The sequence below is a fragment of the Erinaceus europaeus genome, chromosome 1 (genome assembly GCF_950295315.1).
Source record: "Erinaceus europaeus chromosome 1, mEriEur2.1, whole genome shotgun sequence".
Classification (NCBI taxonomy): Eukaryota; Metazoa; Chordata; class Mammalia; order Eulipotyphla; family Erinaceidae; genus Erinaceus; species Erinaceus europaeus.
The window spans coordinates 77,743,135-77,759,577 of record NC_080162.1 but is presented as its reverse complement, the minus strand read 5'-3'; the positions used below and the strand labels follow the sequence as shown (position 1 = coordinate 77,759,577).

General features: G+C 41.0%; 1 protein-coding gene across 9 annotated transcripts in view; it reads left to right on the top strand.

Moving 5' to 3' along the window:
• Window positions 1-16,443, top strand: part of NCOA6 (nuclear receptor coactivator 6) — a 137,510-nt gene that overhangs the window by 38,113 nt on the left and 82,954 nt on the right. For 7 of the 9 annotated variants that reach the window (XM_060188648.1, XM_060188652.1, XM_060188651.1 and 4 more), the window contains one exon: window positions 15,456-15,639. The exons of the other annotated variants lie outside the window; for them this stretch is intronic. The gene's annotated coding sequence lies outside the window, so the exon portion shown is untranslated. The remainder of the gene's footprint in view (window positions 1-15,455; window positions 15,640-16,443) is intronic. 9 annotated transcript variants of the gene reach the window in all.

The following is a 16,443-nucleotide window of genomic DNA, read 5'->3' as shown; positions in this document are numbered from 1 at the left end:
TAAATAAGCCACTTTCGTTTTTTTATCGTTTATGTTGAGCATGTGTAACATGGCAGAATTCTTTCTAATTTCTTTTTTAAAAAATATTTTATTCATTTTAATAAGAAGGGGAGATGCAGAGGGAAAGACCTGAGCATTGCTCAGCTCTGGTATATAGTGCTCCTGGGATTGAACCTGGAAGCTCAGACCCTCAAGTGTGAAAGCCTTTTGCATACTATTATGCTATCTCCTCAGCCTCCAATATGGCAGAATTCTTTATTGATTGGTTTCTAGAAAAGAACAAAAAAAAGCTGAAAAGGTGAATTTGTCATGAAAAGTTACTCATTTTTGAGGAGGTAAATGGAGGCATGGATAAATCCAAGGAGAGTAATTTGGTACTTTTTCCAGTGGCCTCAGAATTCTTAATGTTGAAAAAAAAATTAAAGGTACCTTTTAAATCTCGGATTCATGGAAGAGCAATGTATACAGGTTTTTTTTTTATTATTGTTGTTTGTTTTTAGGTTTAATTTATTATGCAAGATGGAGAAAGAGAACTAGAGCTTCACTCTGTCGAATGAGGTGCTGGGGATCAAACTCAGGACCCTTCATGTGTCACCTCCTGTGCCCTGTATATAGACTTTTGAGTCTTATTATTTCATTCAGTTACCTCTCATTATGTCACCAGGAATGAATTTATCACTATTCAGACAGAAAAACTCTTAACTCAGTGATTTTCTAAACTCACATTGGAATTACCTATGAATCTTGGCAAACTACTGAGACCCTGGCCTTCAGTTTATGATTTAGTTGGCTTGGGGTTATATCCCAGGCTTTGCCTCTTAAAAATATTTAAAAAAATAGTTTATTTCTTATGAGATAGAAAGAATTTCACAGGAGAGAAGCCAGGCACCAGAGAAAGAAGGCAGAGCGCCACTGTGGAGTATGAGGTGGGTGAGGTGGTGGGGAATCTACTGAGCCTAGGGCATGCAAGTTCTGTGTTTTGCTAATTGAGTTATTTCCTTAAGCATTGGCTTGGGTTTTAGAGTCAAAGATCTCTGGTTAATTCTAAAGTTCAGTTAAGTGTGGGAGTCAGTGCTTAGATCACAGATCAGCTATTTGATTACTATGTAAATTGTGATTTTAAAAAAAAATTTTTACTATATTTATTTATTGGATAGAGAAAGCCAGAAATCGAGGGGAAGGAGAGAAGAGAGACAGAGACACCTGTAGCACTGCTTCATCATTCTCGAAGCTTTCCTCCTGCACTTGGGGGCTGGGGGCTTGAACCAGGATCCTTGTGAATTGCAATATATGCACTCAACCAGGTACACCACACTTCTACCCCTGGGTCCTAAATTGTGATTTTTTAAAAGGACAAATATTCAGATAGGTTTATAAATAAGAGGATGAATGTTTTTGAAACCTAATGATTATCTGCTACTGGAGCTGCAGAGATCCAGGCACTATGACACCAAAAAGTTTTGCAAAAGGGGGGAAAAGCTTTATCGCCACTCAGACATGCAGTGGAAGAAGAAGTGACTTCTTAAATCAACTTTACTGGCTCTAAAGAGAGAGCATGTATACTCACTGATGGGGAAGGGAGCTTTCAGAATAGCAGGAGAAGGATTTTGGGACAAGCAGGGAGGGGCTTCAGTGCTTACAGATTTTGCTCCTCTTGGAATTAACCATAAGCCCTAATGAACTTCCTCCTATAACAAGGCCTTACTCTCTTTATTATCTTAAAAGGAATAGGCCTGGTACAGGGGATGAGTCCCTGTTAACTGTCTTGTTATGTTTTCAAATTTATTTTCAGTATATTAACTACTGGGAGGTCCAGACGGTTAAGTTAAACACAATATACCAATTTCTGGTTACTTTCTTCCTTCCTTGCCCATTCCAGACTGTCCTAGCCTTTTTTCATTCTGATCTAACAAGCTTGTGCTATAACCTGCCTTTGTTGTTGTTGTTTTTTTGTTTTGTTTTGTTTTCTCTTTTCCTCCAGGGTTATCACTGGGGCTCAGTGCCTGCACTGCTCCTGGAGGCTTTTTGTTTCCCTTATTTATCATTGTTGTTGTTATTATTATTATTGTTGTTGTTATTATTATTGTTGTTGTTATTGCTGTCGTTGTTGGATTGGACAGAGAGAAATCGAAAGAGGTGGGGAAGATAGAGGGGGAGAGAAGGATAGACACCTATAGACCTGCTTCACTGCTTGTGAAGCCGATCCCCCTGCAGGTGGGGAGCTGGGGGCTCAAACTAGGATTTTTTTTTTTATTTATAAAAAGGAAACATTGACTAAACCATAGGATAAAAGGGGTACAACTCCACACAGTTCCCACCACCAGAACTCTGTATCTTATCCCCTCCGCTGATAGCTTTCCTATACTTTATCCCTCTGGGAGTATGGACCCAGGGTCATTATGGGATGCAGAAGGTGGAAGGTCTGGCTTCTGTAATTGCTTCCCCGCTGAACATGGGCATTGGCAGGTCGATCCATACTCCCAACCTCTCTCTCTCTGTCCCTAGTGGGGCAGGGCTCTGGGGAAGCGGGCCTCCAGGATACACTGGTGGGGTTGTCTTCCTGAGGACGTCTGGTTGGCATCATGGTAGCATCTGGAACCTGGTGGCTGAAAAGAGAGTTAACGTATAAAGTCAAACAAGTTGTTAACTAATCATAAACCTAAGTCTGGAATAGTGCAGATGAAGAGTTGGCGGTGGGGGGTGGGGGGTGAGGTGAGGGTTGTCTCTGTTTTGTAGATATATGGTAAGCCTATTTTAGTTCTATTTGAAAGGGCCTGTGACTATGCTAGTTTTTTTTTTTTTTTTCCCCTGAGCCTGAAATCTGATATGCAGGTGGATCCAAGTTATTGTCTGGGGAGATGGTATCATGGCTGGTAAAAGGACCAGAAAGCTGGATCAGGGAAGGAAGTAGCTCTCCAGATATGGGAAACGTATATAAATATTGTTGAGTGTAAACCCCATTGATTTGACCTGATCTGGGGCCCATATTCAGCTTAAGAGCCTGACCTCTGCATCTCTGCATCTTAAGATGTGACCTCTGCATCCCTGTAGATCTGAGTTCACATATGTGGCCATGAGTAGGGATGTTCCAAGCTGCCCTGATTTCAAGACCTATCTTCCTCAGGTGGAACATAGAATGTGTTGTCCGTCCTCCCTTCAGAGGATGGAACATTCTCTACTGTTTTTGATCCAAGTTGAGGGCAAGGTCCTATGGGGGTCCACAAAGGGGTCTATTCTCTTGTTCCTCATAGAGATGACTGGTAATATTAGGGAGAGGGATTTATTCGAAGTCTAGGCCTATAATGTCTGTTTGGGAATCTCAGGACTCCCTGACTAGGGCCCCAGCTGATGGAGTGGCCTGATAGTGACTAAAGAGTTATCGTTAAAGTATGCCAGTCTCTTGCCCCATTCAGCTTTTGCAGTCCTTGCTTTGATAAGGTTAGCTTTGGAGTAAGTGAGGGAAGTGTAATAGGAAGTAGGTGAGGAGTGTATCTAAGTAGAATACTATTTCATTATGAACTTTATACTGATTCTTTCAGGTATATTTTTTGCCCTAATTTATGGATACATGTGAACATAGGCTCTATCTCATGGGACCTGGTCTATATCTAGGTTTTGGGACTTTGTTAGAAAGTGAACCATCTGGAATGGAATTATAGAATCCTATGAAAGGAAAGTCTCACCCAAGTAATAAGGATGAAGGGTTGATATCCCATGCTTGGACTATGTCTCTGGACACAGTCTGAAGTGAAGCATGCTGAGGTGGTACTTGTGTTGATTAGGCTGGGATCAGTGCATGCAATATCATTCGGTATGAATTGAGAGAAGCATATAGGAAAGTGAGCCCAACCCTAGGGGTTCCAGGACTGGGGGAAATATAGTCTCTATAGAGGAAGTGGGAGATTTCTACTGTCTTAGGGTTTAAGAAGGCAATAGATAGTTATTGCTATAATCATATTATTTGGCAGTTGGGTTCACTTTGAAAAATCCCTTTGTTAGGATTTGCTGTATCATACACAACATCACCATAATTTATGTTCTTTGACATTATTTGTATATATCTGTGCCACCAGTTGCTTCTGTTCTCCCTGGTCTAAGCTTTTAAGAGAGTCAACATATCAAAGACTCAGTCTGTGGTCTATGCATTAAAAAGTTTGAGATATTCAATCAATTTTTCCCCTCTCATTAATTAAATAGTGATTATTATAACTACAAATTAATAGGAGTGTACATAAACACTATTCCCACTACCAAAAGACTGTGTCCGATCACATCCCCCCCCCCCCCACACAGTTCAGCCAAAACCTGCTTTGAGTTTCCCTTTCTGTTCTTCTTTCTCAATTTCTGTTTATGAGTGGGATCATCCCATACTCGTCTTTGTCTTTTTGACTTAGCTCACTTAACATAATTCCTTCTAGCTCCATCCAAGATGGGTCAGAGAAGGTGGGTTCATTGTTCTTCATAGCTGCATAGTATATATATATATATATATATATATATATATATATATATATATATATATATATATATATTCACAGCTTTTTCAGCCATTCATCTGTTGTTGATCACCTGGGTTGCTTCCAGGTTTTAGCTATTACGAATTGTGCTGCTATGAACATAGTTGTACACATATCTTTTTGGTTGGGCATTATGGAGTCCTTGGGGTATATCCCTAGGAGAGTCATATGGGTCATATGGAAGGTCCTTGTCTAGCCTTCTGAGAGTTCTCCAGACTGCTGTCCACAGAGGTTGGACCAATTTACATTCCCACCAGCAGTGCAGAAGGGTTCCTCTGTCCCCATAGCCTCTCCAGTATTTGTTGCTGCTGTCCTTTTTGATGTATGCCATTCTCACAGGGGTGAGGTGGTATCTCAATGTTGTCTTTATTTGTATTTCACTGACAATCAGTGACCTAGAGCAACTTTTTTTTTATATATTTATTTTATTTATTTATTCCCTTTTGTTGCCCTTGTTTTTTTTATTGTTGTAGTTATTATTGTTGTTGTCGTTGTTGGATAGTACAGAGAGAAATGGAGAGAGGAGGGGAAGACAGAGAGGGGGAGAGAAAGATAGACACCTGCAGACCTGCTTCACCGCCTGTGAAGCGACTCCCCTGCAGGTGGGGAGCCGGGGTTCGAACCGGGATCCTTATGCTGGTCCTTGTGCTTTGTGCCACCTGCGCTTAACCCACTGCGCTACAGCCCGACTCCCTAGAGCAACTTTTCATGTGTTTGTTAGCCTTTTGGATCTCTTCTGTAGTGATTGTTCTGTTCATATCCTCTGCCCATTTTTGTATAGGGTCATTTGTTTTTTTGTTGCTAAGTTTGCTGAGCTCTTTGTATATTTTGGTTATTAGTCTTTTGTCTGATTTATGGCATGTGAAGATCTTCTCCCATTCTGTGAGGGGGTCTCTTTGTTTGTGTGATAGTTTCTTTGGCTGTGCAGAAACTTTTCAATTTGATGTAGTCCCATTGATTTGTTTTTGTTTTAGTCTTCCTTGCAATTGGGTTTGTTTCGTCAAAGATGTCCTTGAGGTTTAGGTGGGAAAGTGTTCCACCAATGTTTTCCTCTAAGTATTTGATAGTTTCTGGTCTAAGTATTTTTTGTTTCTGGTGAGATAAAATGGTTCCGTTTCATTCTTCTGCATGTTTCAACCCAATTTTCCCAGCACCATTTATTGAAGAGAGCCTCCTTCCTCCATTTAATACTTTGGGCTCCCTTATCAAAGATCAGATGTCCATAGGTATGGGGGTTTAGTTCTGGGCTTTCAATTCTATTCCACTGGTCTGTGTGCCTATTTTTGTTCCAGTACCAGGCTTTTTAAAAAAAATTTTTTATTTATAAAAAAGAAACATTGACTAACTCATAGGATAAGAGAGGTAAAACTTCACACAATTCCCACCTCCAGAACTCCATATCCCATCCCCTCCCCTGATAGCTTTACCCTCTCGGAGTATGGACCCGAGGTCATTGTGGAATGCAGAAGGTGGAAGGTCTGGCTTCTGTAATTGTTTCCCTGCTGAACATGGGCGTTGACAGGTCGATCCATACTCCCAGCCTGTCTCTCTCTTTCCCTAGTGGGGAAGGGCTCTGGGGAAGCAGAGCTCCAGGACACATTGGTGGGGTTGTCTGTCCAGGGAAGTCTGGTCGGCATCATGCTAGCATCTGGAACCTGGTGGCTGAAAAGAGAGTTAACATACAAAGCCAAACAAGTTGTTGATCTATCATTAACTTAAAGGCTGGAATAGTGCAGATGATGAGTTGGGGGGGGGTCTCCATTTTGTAGCTAGCTAGTAGGCATATTTTAGTTATATTCTAAAGGGCCTGTGGCTATAGTAGTTTTTTTTTTTTTTTTTTTTCCTTTTTCTTTTTTCCCCTGAACCTGAAGTCTGATATGGTGGTAGATCCAAGTTATTGTCTGGGGAGATGATGTTATGGCTGGAAAAAGGACCAGAAAGCTGGATAAGTGAAGAGAGTAGCTCCCTAATATGGGAAAGGGGTATAAATATTGTTGACTGTAAACCCCATCAATTTGATGTGATCTGGGGCCCATAATCAGCTTAGAAGCCTAACCAGGCTGTTTTGGTTATGATGGCCTTATAATATAGTTTGAGATCTGGGAGTGTGATGTCTCCATTTCTGTTTCTTTTCCTCAAGATACTTTTGGTGATTCTAGTTGTTTTCTGGTTGCAGATCAATGATTGTAATTTTTGTTCTAATCTCTTAACGAAGCTTGATGGAACTTTGATGGGTATCTCCGACTGGGATTCTTAATGCTGGTCCTTGTGTTTTGCACCATGTGCGCTTAACCTACTGCGCTACCATCTGACCCTCCCCCATTTTTTTCTTAAGAATTTTTAAAAATTTCTTTATTGGAGAATTAATGGTTTACAATCAACCATAAAATACGAGTTTGTACATGCATAACATTTCCCAATTTTCCACATAACAATTCAACTCTCACTAGGTCCTCCTCTGTCATCTGTTCCAGGACCTGAACCTTCCCCTCCACCCCACAGTCTTTTACTTTGGTGTAATACACCAACTCCAGTCAGTCCAAGTTCTGCTTTGTGTTTTCCCTTCTGTTCTTTTTTTTTTTTAGTTTTTTAAAAATTATCTTTATTTTATTTATTGGATAGAGACAGCCAGAAATCTAGAGGGAAGGAGGTGATAGAGAGGGAGAGACAGAGAGACACCTGCAACATTGCTTTACCACTCGCAAAAATTTCACCCTGCAGGTGGGGACTGGGGGCTCAAACCGTGGTCCTTGTACATTGTCATATCTGTGCTCAACCAGGTGCGCCACCACCCAGTCCCTCTCTTCTGTTCTTGTTTTCCAAATTCTGTCTATGAATGGGATCTTCCCATACCCATCCTTCTCTTTCTGACTTATCTCCTATTTTCGTTCTTCTTAGAATTCAACCTAAAACAAGGAAAGAAACCACCAATAACTTCTCTATATTTTCTTCATCATTATAACTTTAGCATTAGAATGATCTGGCATTTAAATCAGGCATTTGTTTATTGGATAAATGACTATCAAATCTCTAGTGAGCTGAACATTTGCTTTTTCCTAATACTCAGTAGTCTGCTATATAGAGTGAGGACATGGTGAAGAACCCAAGCTCTGGCATTTGAGGGCCTGGACTCAAATCAGGACTGTCTCTTAAAGCTGTATAACTAAAATGAATTATTTTTGTGTGCTTCAGTTTCCTCATTTGCAAAATGGAGATAATAGAGTCAATTTCATGGGGTTGTTGAAGGGACTAATTTAGTTATGACAAGTGCTGAGAATTGTGGCTTCTACATAACAGTGTTATGTAAATTTTAGTTACTATAGAATTCCAGAAACCCAAGGTTCTCTGCAGTTTTGGTAATCTATCTGTAAAGTACTGTTTGAGGGGTAAGTTAGAATAATTGAATCAGGGGACCAGGCAGTAGCGCAGATCAGTGGGTTGAGCACACATGGTGCGAAGTGCAAGAACCAGCATAGGGAGCCTGGTTCAAGCCCCCAGCTCCCCACCTGCAGGGGAGTTGCTTCACAAGAGGTAAAGCAGGTGTCTGTCTTTCTCTCCCACCTCTGTCTTCCCCATCTCTCTCAATTTCTCTTTGTTCTAGCCAACAACAACAACAATGATAAACAAGGACAACAAAAGGGGAAAAAATAGCCTCCAGGAGCAGTGGAATCATAGTGCAAACACTGAGCCTCAGTAATAACCCTGGAGGCAATAATTATTATTAATAATAATAATGGAATCAGCTGTATTAGGTATAGTTAAGGGCTTGACAAAGAAGTGAATCTTTTATTGTCAACTAGGGATATAGTTTGCATATAATACACTGCATCCACTTGTTTTAAAAAAATATTTTAATTTCTTTTGGATAGAGACAGAGAAATTGAAATGGAAGAAAGAGACACAGAAGGAGAGGGACAGACACTTGCAGCACTGCCTCGCCACATGTAAAGCTTCCCCCTGCAGGCAGAGACTGGGGGCTTGAACCCAGGTCCTTACCCATGGTAATGTGTGCTCAACCAGGTGGTATGCCATCAACTGGCCCAAACTAACATCTGTTTAAAAGTAAAACTAGTTGCAATTAATTTTGACATATATTTTTATTAGTTTATAGTATTTATTGCAAAACAACCACCATAGGCAAGGCAGTGGCACATCTGGGTCGAGATATTGTGAGAGACAGAGAGAAAGAGGAGAGAACCCACAGATCTGCTCCACCGAATGCTCTGGGTGGTGACTGGGTCCTTAAACTTGGGTTCTTGTTCATGGGGAAGTATGTGCTCTACTCAGTGTGTGCTATGTCCGGCTTTGAATGTATTTTGAAAATTTTGTTTATTGAAAGAAGAGACACAGAGGAAAGAAACACCAGAGCACCACTGGCACGTACAGTACTGGGAGTCAGACTTGGTCTGTCATACTTGAGGCTCCAGTGTTTTATCTAACATACCACCTCCCAGGCCTCTTTTTAAAAAACTTTTATTTATTTATTTATTTATTTATTTATTTATTTATTTATGTATGTATGTTATTTGATAGAGACAAAGAGAAACTTAAATGGAAGATAGAGTGGGAGAGAAAGAGAGAGACCTGCAACACTGCTTCACTATTCATGAAGCTTTCCCCCTGCAAGTGGGGTCTGGGGACTTGAACCCTGATCCTTGTACATTGTAATATGTGTTTTCTATCAGGTGCAGCACCATCTGACCCTTCCAGTGCCTTTTTTTCTCCCTTTTAATCTATAGAGACTGGGGGTGTGGTGTGGTGGAGGCACCACAGTATCAAACAATTCCAAAGTGAGGCTTTTAAAAAATTTTTTTTATATTTATTTATTTATTCCCTTTTGTTGCTTTTGTTGTTTTTTTATTGTTGTAGTTATTATTGTTGCTTTTAATGTCATCGTTGTTGGATAGGACAGAGAGAAATGGAGAGAGGAGGGGGAAGACAGAGAGGAGGAGAGAAAGATAGACACCTGCAGACCTGCTTCACCGCCTGTGAAGCAACCACTCTGCAAGTGGGGAGCTGGGGGCTTGAACCGGGATCCTTAAGCCGGGCCCTTCTTGCGCCACGTGCGCTTAACCCTCTGCGCCACTGCCGGACTCTCCCCCCCCCCCTTTTTTTTTATTAAAATAGTGAATGACAGAGAGACTAGGTCACTGCTCTACTATTTAAAGTGTTGTTTGGTATAAACGTAGGACTTCTCACATGCTAGGTAGCACTACCCTATAACCACCTCCCAGCTCTGAAATGACTTTACTAATTTTTTTTTTTTTTGCCCCCAGGGTTATTGCTGGGGCTCAGTGCCTACACTACGAATCCACTGCTCCTGGAGGCTATTTTTCCCATTTTGTTGCCCTTGTTGTTGGGCTTGTTGTAGTTGTTATTGTTATTGTTTTCATTGCTGTTGTTGTTGTTGGATAGGACAGAGAGAAATGGGGAGAGATGGGGAAGACAGAGAGGGGGAATGAAAGATAGACATCTGCAGACCTGCTTCACCGCTTGCAAAGCGACCCCCTGCAGGCAGAGAGCTGGGGGGCTCAAACCGGGATCCTTATGCTGGTTCTTGTGCTTTGCACCATGTGCGCCTAACCTGCTGCGCTACCTTCCAGCTCCCAACTTCACCAATTTCCCCCCAATTTTGCAGCCAATTTGTCTCAAACTACATAGTAAAATCATTCCATCCTCCAAAGAAATATGTTACCACATTTTTTAAAATGTGTGGCTGGAAATGAACCCAGGGTCTTACATGTGCACCATACTACCACCACTCTTAGAATTCCCCCTGTACTGTCCTTGGTGTTTTCATGTGGTTCCAGAGTTCCAAGCCAGGGTTTCATATATTGTAAGTCACATGCTTTACCAGGTAAGTCATCTTCTAACCTCTACACACTTATTAATAAAGAATCAGGAGAGGGAGTCTGGCGGTAACGCAGCGGGTTAAGCACAGGTGGCGCAAAGTTCAAGGACCAGTGTAAGGATCCCAGTTTGAGCCCCTGGCTCCCACCCTTGGGAGTCGCTTCACAAGCGGTGAAACAGGTCTGCAGGTATCTATCTTTCTCTCCCCCTCTCTGTCTTCCCCTCCTCTCTCCATTTCTCTCTGTCCTATCCAATAACAAATTCGATAACAACAACAATAATAACTACAACAATAAAACAAGGGCAACAAAAGGGAATAAATAAGTATTTAAAAAAAAGAATCAGGAGAAAACTTAGTAAAAAGACATCTCTTAGCAGCCCACAAGATAGGAGGCAATATTTGCTGATCATATTTAATAAGGAATTTATCTAAAATATATCAAGAACCTTTACAACTCAATAACCTTTTTTTAAAAAAATTATCTTTATTTATTGGATAGAGACAGCCAGAAATTAGAGGAGAGTGGGAGGGAGACAGGCAGATAGACACCTGCAGACCTGCTTCACAACTTACAAAGCTTTCCCCCTGCAGGTGGGGACCAGGGGCTTGAAGATCCTTGCATATTGTAACATGTATTTCAACCAGGTATGCCACCGCCCAGCCCCTAACTGAATAACTTTATTAGACAAATATTTCAACTAGAAAAATAGCAAAGAAAGGATTTGAATAGCTACTTCTCCAAAGTGACCAATTGGTCCAGTGATCAATAAACTTGTAGATTTGCTCACCACTCCAGGGAAATAAAAATCAAAACCACAGTGCAATACAACTTCATACCCTCTGTCTGTAGTCATAAATACTTGTGAGGGTGTGGAGAAATTGGAACTCCTGTGCATTGTCGATGGAGATGTACTGATAAAATGGTGTAATTCTTTTGGAAAACAATCTGGCAGTTCTTCAAATGTTAGACTTATAGATAGCATGTGACATTGCAGTTTCTCTCACGCACATACATACTTGGTAAAAAAGAAGTGAAGATGTACATCTACATAAAAACTTGTACACAGGGGTCAGGCGTTAGCACAGCGGGTTGAATACACATGGCATGAAGCGATCCATGTAAGTATCCCAGTTCCAGCCCGTGGCTCCTCACCTGCAGGAAGGTTGCTGTATAGTCAGTATCTCTAGTTTTGGAAAAGTTAAGTTAGCTCCTCATTTACTAAATGGCAACATGGAAGTTAGGATTTAAGAGTTTCCAAGTAGAAGGCGATTGTGGAGGCAATTTTGTTTAGCAAAATGAGTAGAGATGAAAGACAACTGCTGGATGGTTTCACTCATGTGGAATCTAGAGATTCAATACATATGAATTTAAAAATGAACTGGTGGTGGGAATTGTGTGGAGTTGTACCCCTCCTATCCTACAGTTTTGTTAATGTCTCCTTTTTTAAATAAATAAAACGAACAACAAAAAGAAGCAAACAGACTTTCTAAGATTTGTGAGAACTATAGTGGTTATCTTTGGGAGGAGGAAGAATAGGGATACAGAACTTTGGTGGTGGGTAGAGTGGGGAACTATACACTGTAATTCTATATTCTTGTAAACTATTATTAATAATAACAAACTTTTTAAAAAAGTTTCCAAAGTCACAAATAAAGGGGTGAAAAAGATGGAATTCAGGGTACCATGATTAATTTTCACAACTATGTAGTTATGTCTTGTTTTATTTTCTCACAAGCAGTATGGTCTTATATAGCTTTTGTTTAAAACAAACAAAAAAATAATCCGCTGGGGAGGTGACTAAGTTGTAGAGCACAGGACTTGCATGCCTGACACTCCATGTTCGATTCCTAGAGCCACATATGTGAAGTAGAGTGCTGGTCAGTCTCTCTTCTTGCTCACAAAATTAATAAATAAAAAAATTAACTTTATAATAAAAAGAGAAAGCATCTGTTCCTCCATTTTTGGTGGTGTGTGTGTGTGTGTGTGGGGTTTTCTTAAAATTCTCTACCTGACTCAGTTACTTCATTTGAGGTCAAATAACGTATAAAAAATATGGTCTTAAAAATCACTTGGGTAGTGTTTAAATACTACTACCAAAGTTTAGACCACAGTACAGATCTTGTGTGACTTAAGTGGGGTTTTTTTTGTTTGTTTGCTTGTTTGTTTGATTGTTTTTGCCTCCAGGGTTATTGCTGCTGCTTAGTGCCTGCACTATGAATCCATTGCCCCTGGAGATCATTTTTCCCATTTTGTTGCCCTTGTTGTTATTATTGTTGCCATTGCTGTTGTTGTTGCTGGATAGGACAGAGAGACATGGAGAGAAGAGGAGAAGACAGAGAGGGGGAGAGAAAGACACCTGCAAACCTTCTTCACCCCTCGTGAAGTGACTCCCCATAGGCGGGGAGCCAGGGGCTGGAACCAGGATCCTTACTCCAGTCCTTGCACTTCTCGCTATGTGCGCTTAACCAGCTGCGCCCAGCTGCACCCAGCCCCAATTTAGTGTTATTTTTAAGTTTCCCAAATAATTATAATATGTAGCCAAGGCTGAGAACTTCTGAAGTTTTCTCAAAGCATATACTCACTTGATCTCAAGTGCTGTAACTTTAGTTATTTTGGAGTAGTTAGTGTAGTTTTAGTTAGAATTGACCTGAATACTCGGTTCTGATATTTCTCTTTATTGTGCACTATGCATGAGTGGGTAGAGTTACTTTGGTACAGTGGATAAAGTGCTATAAGTTCAGTCCTCAACATTTGTATACCAGAATAATGCTATTTTGAACAAATAAATATTTAAATTTTCTCTGAATTTGTTGCAGTTCTCCTCCATCAATTTGCTCAATTAGATGAACATTTATAGGGCAGAAGTTTTTTTTTTTTGTTTGTTTCCAGGGTTATTGCCGGGCCTCTATGCCTGTACCACAAATTCACTACTCCTGGAAGCCATTTTTTCCCCTTTGATACCCTGGTTGTTTTACCATTGTTGTGGTTATTATTATTATTGTTATTATTGATCTCATTGTTGTTGGATAGGACAGAGAGAAATGGAGAGAGAAGAGGAAGACAGAGAGGGGGAGAGAAAGACACCTGCAGACCTGCTTCACCATCGGGGAAGCAAATCCCCTACAGATGGGGGGCCAGAGGCTCGAACCGTGATCATTCCGTGGATCTCCGCGATTTGCACCATGTGCGCTTAAGCCACTGCGCTACTGCCGGACCCCCAGGGCAGAAGCTTTGAAGTCTTCATCAGGTGGTCTATATAGTTCTGTTGAACTTGGGATTTTCTTCAGGTTGCTGTCTTCCCATTATATTTTATTCACCTTAAAGGCAAGGGCCAAAAGTCAGTTTGGGCAATCATCAAGAATTCATAATCACATGTGTCTGTGTAAGGCTATATAACCAGGTTCTGCCAAACCAGAAGTTTGAGGTTGCAGGTGTACCGCATACTAGTAGGAGAATTCTGGTAGTCTGCACCCATGAGGTGTTTTCTTTGTGGCTCCACCTCGGCTTTTGCTATTGGAACTGAGTTCTGCAATGACTGCTTCCAACTGCCTACGCCTGCCATGTGGTTTATAGCTTGTTTCCTTGTTTCTTTTTTCCACCATAACCCTCTCCCCATTATAATGTTGTGGACATAGAATTTTAATTGGGGGAGGGGCAGGTGGCAGCAGCAAAGATAGTGGGCAGTGAAGGTGAGAAGGGTCAGACTGCAGTGAGGTAATAGCAGTGGAAGTGCAGGTCATCACTGCCAGGTTGTTGGGGTAGATGCAGTGGAGGGAGGTAGACTGGCTGCAGCAGGCAATAATAGCAGAGACCCAGCTGGACCAGGTGGCAGCAGCAGAAGCAGCTGGGTAGGTGACAGCACTGAGAGCCTGTAGGGCAGATGATGATAGCAACAAGAGCCTGGCTGGGGAGTGTGAAAGTACTGGGGGAGCAGACAGTTTCTCTGTCCTCATTGCCTGGATTCTGTGTTTTTTTTTTTTGTTTGTTTTTTTGTTTTTTTTTTTTTTTGCTTTTGCTTCTTTTGAATTCTAAGCTTGTCTGTTGGTCGTTCCAAGTGTAATGTAGCTGGTTTTTATTTTTGCTATGGTGATGGTATGAAAAGAGTCTGCTTGTCCAGAAGTCCTCACTACATGTTTTTAAAAAAGAGATTTGTATGTATTTCATATGAGAGAGTTCACATGAGAGAGACCTGAGCACCACTCCAGCATATGCAGTGCTGAAGATTGAATCAGGAACTTCAGATGTGTAAGTCCCATAGTCCACCAGTGTTCCTTTTCCTTAATTCTCTGCGACTGTTTTTCTTAACTTCCTATTTTGTATACTTGAACTTTCTCCTTTTTCTCCCACTAGATTATCTAGTGATTTAACTATGTTATTGACTCCCCCCTTGTATTTCTTAATACTGAACTAAAGGTATAACATCAATGAAATTAAATAAGAGTAGCAATGATATAGAAATTAGAGGTGATGAGTCATAGCTCAACCAGCAGAGTGCATACCTTACCATGCTTGAGGCCCTGGACTCCGCCCTCCCCAAGTATCTGGGAACAACATTGATGGCACTGAAGGAATTCTGTGGATGATAGAGCAGTGCTGTGGTGTTTAATCCCTAACTTTATAGTCAGATGTTTGACTCATTTTTATGATATAAATATTTATGGCTACATGTTTTCTTCTTTATTGCTAGAACTCATTTTTTTAAACCAGAGCAGTTCTCGTCTCTTTAGTATGGTGATGCCAACGACTGAACCTGGACTCCCTAGTTTCAGCCATGAAAGTCTGTTGCATAAACTGCTGTATGCTCTCCCCAACCCTATTTTCTTTTTAGGTTCTGATATGTAGTGTTTTTCTTATTAATGTATTTCAGAAATTTCATTATTTAACCCAAGTCGAAGAGTTTGTTGTTGATTTAAGGTTAAAAAAAAAAAGACCATTGTTTCTAATTTTATTTAAGATTTATAATTTTGCTATACTGTTATCAGAGTATTTTTCCATTATTACTTTTAATGTATTTATCATTATTATTTTTTAATTTATTGAGATTTTCTTTGTGACTTTTCTTGTGTGTGTCTCTTTCTCTCACCAGGGCCTCGTACATTCATGATTTCACCATTCCATGCCAACCTTTTCTTTCAACTAGAGAGAGAGAGCAGCAGATAGACAGAGTGGGAGACACCACAGCACTGAAGCTTCTCCCAGTGTCACTGCAGCACTGAGCACTGTCTTTGTAGTGACAGGGGTGGAACATGGCAAGGCAAGTACCCTACCTGGTGAGCTATTTCTCTGACCTTTTATGGTGGCGGTGACTCCTCCCCTTCCTTGTGTTCCCTTCCTCCCCCTCCCCCTTTTGTTCTTCAACAGGGATCCACTACTCTAGGCCCTTTTTTGAGCAGAAAGAGAGTAAGGGCCAGCAAAATGGTTCACTTTTGTAGTACACTGCTTTGCCATGTGTGCATACCAGGTTCAAGCCTGGCCCTCACTGCACTGAAGGAAGCTTCAGTGCTATGGTCTTGTTTATTCTTTCTCTAAAAAAGAAAGAGAAACAGGAGAGAGGGTGGGGGGAGGGGGGGAGGGAGAGGAGGCAACTTATCAATTAAAGCTTCCTCTAGGGAGTTGGGCGGTAGCACAGCAGGTTAAGTGCAGGTGGCACAAAGCCCAAGGACTGGTGTAAGGATCCCAGTTCGAGCCCTGGCTCCCCACCTGCAAGGGAGTAGTTTCACAAGCGGTGAAGCAGGTCTGCAGGTGTCTATCTTTCTCTCCCCCCTCTGTCTTCCCCTCCTCTCTCCATTTCTCTCTGTCCTATCCAACAACAACAGCATCAATAATAATTACAACAATAAAACAACCAGGGCAACAAAAGGGAATAAATAAATATATATATTTTTTAATTATAAAAAAAGCTTCCTCTAATGCAGTGGAGGCTGAGCTCAGGCCTGAGCTGTGTTTATGGCAAAGCTGGCATCTTCCCAGTAGAGCTCTCTTACTGGTGCCCTTTACAACTTTTCTTAAAATTTTATTTATTTATTTATTTTTGTGTAGAGACAGAGAAATTGAGAGGGGAGAGAGAGAGACTT